The sequence below is a fragment of the Ornithodoros turicata genome, chromosome 5 (genome assembly GCF_037126465.1).
Source record: "Ornithodoros turicata isolate Travis chromosome 5, ASM3712646v1, whole genome shotgun sequence".
Lineage (NCBI taxonomy): Eukaryota > Metazoa > Arthropoda > Arachnida > Ixodida > Argasidae > Ornithodoros > Ornithodoros turicata.
In genome coordinates this window covers 45,809,507-45,817,323 of record NC_088205.1, presented here as the reverse complement: position 1 = coordinate 45,817,323, position 7,817 = coordinate 45,809,507, and positions in this window count along the sequence as shown.

The following is a 7,817-nucleotide window of genomic DNA, read 5'->3' as shown; positions in this document are numbered from 1 at the left end:
CACCGTCGGAAATCGAGCTCGCGGCATAGGCGATCCATGGTCTTGGAAGTTGTGGAAAATGAATGCAAAGCTCCTTGATGACGTGCCGTTTGTGGAATATGTTGTGGATAGGCTCGCCGATATCAGCTCTGACACGAGATGTGGGGCGGCGCAGTGGGAGTACTTTAAGCAGGAGGTCAGAAAGATCATTTGCAGTTGATCGAAGTAACGTTGCAACAAGAAGAGAGGCCGTCTGCTCAAGGGAACTGCAAAACGTTTAATGAATATGAAGATGGCGGAAGAATCTCAAGTCACGAGATCCGTGTCCTTAATTTTACGTGTTATGATGTCATCTTTCGTTACACTCCTACGCCCCAATTGGGGACTTTGTCTTGAACGAATGAGCATTGAAGGATGGTTACTTGGTGAAATCAAGCTTCATCTGCTTCTAGTTTAAACAGGAGCTGAATCGATCTCTGAATCACCTTTCCTCCTGCTATCTTGATCTGGCAGGATCGTACACAGCCACCGCGCTTGCCTTATGTACTTTGATGTACATTGATGTACTTTAACAGCGACAGCTGTTACATCCTCATTTCCCTGAGATCCTGGCAGCGTCCGCTAGAGCCCTGCGCAGATAAGATTTTTAGCATCTGCGTGCACATTATCCGATCCGCACCGTTGCATACGCAACCGTTTAGATCCGCAAGTTTCGAAGGACGCGTAAACACAGCCGGAAGAATGTTGGTATAATTTCAGATGCCTCTATGCTCTCATGGAAGGACTCACGCCAAAATGCCTTCTCTCCCGTCTTGGCCATGCATGGTCAAAGGTGAACCCGGGCATGCGCTCGCTGTCGGTGCGCAATACAAATAAATTGCTAGTAGAAAAATTACAGCATGCGGTATATCCGCATCTGACCTCGAGCCATCCGATCCGCACACTGCAGAAAGTGATAAATTCTTGTCCGAGTCCGCAAGTATCTTACGGATATCCGCTTCCATCCGCAGATGGTGCAGGGCTCTAGCGTCCACATCAGGTAGTGACGCGCAAACAGATTTTCAGCTGTTGCTGCAATTTGTGTTGTGTAGCTGTAACAGTTCTGTGATTTTTGTACGTGCAGCTTCTTTTCTTTGTGTCTCTCAGATCAGTGTTGATACAGCTTTTACTCTTATGTGGCCAGACAAGCATCCCGTGAAAGAGTGTGCGTAGCCACTAAACAAACTAGTTAGAACTAGCAGGCTACATGATGCTTTCTGACATGTTTTGTTCTATTTTCTAGCCACAGTGAGTCATTGGAGGCAGTGCTGCAGCGCCAACAATCACTCATTGGAAGAAAGGAATGAGGTGGCCATCAACACCCTGCTGCCAGTTCAACACTCCTCAGTCAAAACACAAGACGCCTGCTTGGCGGCAAAGTCAATCCAGTTTTAGACAGAGTTTTGTACCGTAGACTTCGTGTGTGGTTTACTGCGAATAAATGTTTATGCTGAGATCCGTGTTGCTATCAATTATATCACATTTCTGCATGAATGCATGCCAAGACGGTAGCAGGACTAGTCATGGTCTAAAATAGGTCTAAAGGTGGCTAAAGTAAGGTACAGGAAATGTATAACCCTAGACCTGTCGCCTGAATGGAGGGATAAAATTGGTCTAGCTGTAGACTTCATGTCTAATACATGGTTAAGTGTCTGACCCTGTTCCAGACATCCAGGTCAAAAGAATGTATAAATCACGGCTAGGTACATAGACATCGGATGTCTAGGGCTAGATGGCTAGGTGGCGTAACGTTAGACGTGTTATTTGACGTCTAGTGGACGGATACTAGACATTTGGTCTAATTGCCTAGACATTCTATAGACATTCCTTATCTCTTTTTTTAGACGTCATTTAGACATTTACTAGCCCACCATGTGCTCCCTGGGATGCGATGTGACGCAAGGGACCCGTGTACAGATGAATCCTGCGATAGCTGTGCGAGAGAGAGATCACGAGACACAGGCTTGAGAGTGCGAAAATTGTCCTAATAAATGGTTCCCGGCACACGTCGCCTCGATATGAACCGCTTGAAAGCTTTTAAGAAATCTTCGACTGTCATAGAGTCGGTGAGCTCTAGATGTATGTATGAGCCCTCTCCGTCTTCGCCAAAATGCACAAGGGTCCGTCGTTGTTCACACGGCGGTGCACGACTTGCTCTCGTTCAACAGACCGTATGTCTTTTGCAACCACGTTTGGATTCAACTTCCAAAAATACCTCTCGGGTTCTATGGGTTTGGACAGCACTGGAATACCTTGCGGCTTGTTCTTCCCTTAGTTTAAAAGGGTAAAGGGATCTCCGACGACCGGGACTTGCTCACGATGCTTCCCGGAAGAGACGACGCCATTAATTAAGACAGATTTCAGCTTCCTAGGACGAACCATGATGCAAAGAGTGCTCATCTAAGGCCATCATGCTGCATAGCCGTTCTTCACCAGAGTTCTGAAGGTCCTTTGTCAATCTCACCATAATTCATCCTCTCATATTAACCACTGTGAAGTGGGGTAGTGTCCTGTGGCTACCACGAGGAAACATCCCATGTCATCATCACTTCTTCATTATTGTTGTTGTTGTTGTTGTCAATAGGGGAGCGGCTACGGTGACTTAAAGGCGGCTGGTGAATTTTGTGGCAGTCGGAGACCGGTGTCCGGCCGTTCCGTCCTCGCTCCACTCGAACGAAGCCAGCACAGAGCTCAGCCGACAGGATACCGCCAACAAAATTTACCAACAATGGATTTAGGTTTCGCAGGAACAGCAGAACAAACGACCGTGCTGGGCAAGTGCGTGGAAAGAATCCGTATGCACGTATGAGGTATGCGTACGGCCCCTTTTTGTGTGAAAAAGGAATTTGGAAAGGCGACAAAAGAAACAAAAACTTGAAAACGAAGTCAAAAGTAAACGTGTCCTCTTGAACGGGTTTGCGTTACAACTTCTGACGTTACAACATCATAACCATGTGTCTCACTGTACAGCCGACCTTTTCTACGAACGAAGATGCACTTTCACTTAATCGTGCAGGCGTCCAGCGATGCATCTGTCACCAACCAAATGGAAGGTTCGACAAGAGACGTGGAGAAGATCAAAGCTGTCTTCGGCAGTCTGCTAGAGTTCGACGTACGCAACCACTCCGACCCGCGTGCATCAGAAATTCTCAGCGTCCTCGAGCAAGGTATTACTTTCTCGTTTTCAAGCTATATGATGATTGCAATGAGCGAAGGCACGTGTATTAAAACACTCAGATCCTTGTCGAAAGGAGGAAGTTCTACACAGGACGACTTAAACTGCCACTTCGAACTGAACCTTGTGTCTTCAGGAGCCTGCCAAATTTATCTCACATTCATCTAGGTCTCTCTCAGTGTATTCTCGAAAAATAATACTGGCACCGGTGCCTCACTCGATGACAATACACACATTTGCGATTATATGGGGAAGGGGGGGGGGAATCTGCACTACCTTTCGGTGAACACCTGTGCTTTGCGCGTGCGACCTTGCGCACGAAGTTTGCATATTTGTAATCACGATTGATTTTTGTTTACGTCTTTCACCGGTCTCGCCCTCGCCCGCCTTTCAAGACTCTAGTGCTGAGTGCCTTAAACGCATAGTCGAGGCATACGGTTTTAGGGACGCTGCTGAGTTCAGTACACACGCAACGATCAAGTACACACACATTCAAGGCAGCTCACATGCAAGGTTGGATCGGATATATTTTTCCCCAGGCCAAAATCAGCGCAAAGATGTGTCTTGGTATGAAGTTCATCAGGTGTACTTTACTGATCACTGCCTCGTGATCGTCACCGTCGGAAATCGAGCTCGCGGCATAGGCGATCCATGGTCTTGGAAGTTGTGGAAAATGAATGCAAAGCTCCTTGATGACGTGCCGTTTGTGGAATATGTTGTGGATAGGCTCGCCGATATCAGCTCTGACACGAGATGTGGGGCGGCGCAGTGGGAGTACTTTAAGCAGGAGGTCAGAAAGATCATTTGCAGTTGATCGAAGTAACGTTGCAACAAGAAGAGAGGCCGTCTGCTCAAGGGAACTGCAAAACGTTTAATGAATATGAAGATGGCGGAAGAATCTCAAGTCACGAGATCCGTGTCCTTAATTTTACGTGTTATGATGTCATCTTTCGTTACACTCCTACGCCCCAATTGGGGACTTTGTCTTGAACGAATGAGCATTGAAGGATGGTTACTTGGTGAAATCAAGCTTCATCTGCTTCTAGTTTAAACAGGAGCTGAATCGATCTCTGAATCACCTTTCCTCCTGCTATCTTGATCTGGCAGGATCGTACACAGCCACCGCGCTTGCCTTAGTCTTCCCTACGCGTCCCAGCGGCCGAGATAACAGAGGCAAATTTTCCTTGCGGATGAGTACAGTGTCCCCAATTTTGACGTTGGTCGAAGACTGTGGCTTTCGTACGTTCGCAGATCTGAGATGCAGGATGTATTCTTTTGACCACTTGCTCCAAAATAAATCCGTCAACCGCTCCCGGTAATTCCAACGTCTCCCGCGCTGATCTGAAGTTGATCGCAACTCGGCGGAAGGTTCACTGGAAGAGCCGTTATCCGTTTCCCAACGAGAAAGTGGGCTGGTGTGAGCGCGTAATTGTCATTTGGGTCCTCAGAAACAAAGGTTAAAGGCCGGGAGTTCAAAACGGCTTCCACTTCTGTGACCACAGTGAATAGCTCGTCGAATGTGAGTGTGGTTGTGCCGAATATCTTCCTCAAGCAAGGCTTGACGCTGCGGACGAGCCGCTCCCAAAAGCCACCCCACCAGGCGGCATGTTCTGCAATGAACTTCCATACGATGCGATGTGACGCAAGGAACCCGTGTACAGATGAATCCTGCGATAGCTGTGCGAGAAAGAGATCGCGAGACACAGGCTTGAGAGTGCGAAAATTGTCCGAATAAACGGTTCCCGGCACGCGTCGCCTCGATATGAACCGCTTGAAAGCTTTTAAGAAATCTTCGACTGTCATAGAGTCGGTGAGCTCTAGATGTATAGCTCTGGTGGCAGCACACGTGAAGATGAGGATATAACATTTCTTATTCGTCCGGGCTCCTTCTGAAGATGGCCTGTAATACGAAGGTCCGGCATAATCTGTTCCTGTAACCTCGAATGGTGGAGCTGGGGATATCCGATCTAGTGGTAAAGGAGCAGTAATTTCTGTACAGGCTCGTGCTTTGGCGTGACGACAAGCTCTGCACTGATGCAAAACACTCTTGACCACCTGACGCCCTCGAATAACCCAATCCTCCTCTTGTAAGTCTCCCAAGGTATCCTGAACGCCAGCGTGTAGCAACCGTACATGCGAACGCATAACAAGCAGATTCGTTACTGGATGGTCTGGTGGCATAACAAGTTGTTTTATGGAGTCCCGAAAAGGGTCATATGTTAGCGACTCTGCATGTGAAGAATTCCTTCATCATCGTAAAACAGGGAGGTGTTCTGAATGGACTTGTGAGCTGTCGGATGCGAGCCAAAAGACTGCCGGTGCAACTGTTATCCAACAGCATTCCGCTGCCTTCATCTCATCTGAAGTCGGCATCCCTGTGATCTTCTGCAAGGCGTTCCTGCTGTTGTGCACAAACCGCTTCACCCATGCGGTTTCCCTGAGCAGCCGCGAAAACGAGCTGAAATGGCTGAACTGCAGTATGGGAGCTTCGCTGATAGACAAAGCGGAGAGAACATGCGGTGGTGTCCTCTCTAAGCAGACCTCTTGCGGCAACATTTCTGTAGCATGCCATTCTGGAGGCCAAGAGTCCGGATTGCGGATTGCGTCTAATAGGCGGGCACATGACATCCCTCTTGTCAGAAAGTCGGCTGGATTGTCTGTTCCTGGACAATGACTCCAATGGTACGCCTGTGGGGTGGTTCGAATCTCAGTCACGCGGTTCTGCACGAACGGTTTCCAACCCATAGGAGATCCGTGAATCCAATACAAGGCAATAGTTGAATCAGTCCACAAAATCGTCTTCACATGCATCAGGGACAACTTCGTCCTAACGAACTTGACTAATCGTGAAGCCAGAACGGCAGCCATCAGCTCGAGGCGTGGCAAGGACAAGGTCCCCAAGGGGGCGACTCTGGTTTTTACCAAACCAAGACTTATTTCAATGTTCCCGTTGTCACTCTGCAAGACTAAATAAACAGCAGCTCCATAAGCATTGGTGCTTGCATCGCTGAAGACATGCAAACTCTGTGTACTCTCCTGGAGAGGAGCTGAAGCGCCAGAGAGTCTTCGAGGTTCGCGGAAGTCGGAAAGCGACACCTCTTGACACCACCTATGCCATGTGCCCATCAGAGCTTCAGGCAGCTGGTCGTCCCATTGCAACTTAGCCAACCAGATGCGTTGCAGTAATATCTTAGCCGTTATGACGTATGGCGCTATGTAGCCCAGCGGATGGTAAATGCGCGAAACAGCTTGCAGTACGTAGCGTTTCGTGTCGACTCGTCGTCAGCGACTTCACCGACAGTTGCATCTCATCGGAGTCGATATTCCAATTAAGTCCGGGCACTTTCCTCACAAGAGTAGTAGACGTCGAAGCCGTAACTGTGGGACTTCCTTCTGTGGTCATTGAAATCCTACAAGTATACAAGAAACAAAGCTCACATGGCCACTATGTCGTCTTCCAGTGGGTCGCTGGTCATGTTGGTTCACATCAACCGAAAAGAGCACGCAGATTGAACAGCAACAGGCGCGCACCAGTACACCCGCCGTCTCCCCATCATCTTGTCTCGGGGGGGGGGGGAGGTCGCCATTACCTCGTCTGAAGCCTCACTGACCCAATGATGCAGTCTCAATGGCAACATGACATCACCACCCACTCTTTGCTTTACTCCGTTGACCCCGCATTGTCCCTTACTCTCCCCTGCCGAATGCCTCGTTCATTTACCACAGTTTTCCACCGCATTAGACTTAATGTGGCTTTTACACCGGCTTTCCAACACCTCCTTCGTGTCGGCGCGTCCAGCCTATGTTCCACGTGTGGTGTGCGCAGTGACCTTCATGACGTCCTCCTGGTACCACACAGTATGATAGTTAAGTGGACGCAATCTCTCATCCCCAGGTGGCACAGATAACTAGAAAAAAAAATTCCTTTCAGTTATTCGGCGCTCCTCCACGAAAGAATGGTCTAGCAACACTGGGCTTCACTGGTAACCTTCACATGCACCATTCAGCAGGCTCTGTTATACCAGTGGCGAGTACTTTACAACGAAATCGAGAAATCGAAAGACTCGTCATCCATGTCGCACGAAGAAGTTACCAAGCGCGTACCGGAAACCGGGCCATCACTACGTGCCACTTCCTCTTGGCACTCACTCACCTTGGGCGTGCTTCTTATTCAACCCGAGTAACCCGCGAGTTGGGTGTGATGTTATATCACGTGACCACACATATCCACGTGACGTTATATCACGTGTATCACGTGAGCAGCCACCCTTCCGTGGAAATATTCGAAATAATAATGATATTACACTGGTAATTAGACTAATAATAACAATAGACTTACCAGCATGCTGCGCAGGCGTGTCTGGCCTGCTAAGCGTAACGGCCTCTAAAATGTGGATGTCTTTCACTAAAGCGACTTCGACAGATATCGAAGACTCTCGATGCTATGAGGTTAGTCAACGATAACTGCGTCCTAAACAGGGAATAGCATATTACAAAGCAATCGAGCATTACCTTTGTTTAAAGGCCGTAAATTTCTGTAAGCCTAGGAATTTCGAAACCAGGAATATCGAGGCCCTCCAAGTGATCATGAATAATATCCACGTGCTGTACAACGCAGCCTGCA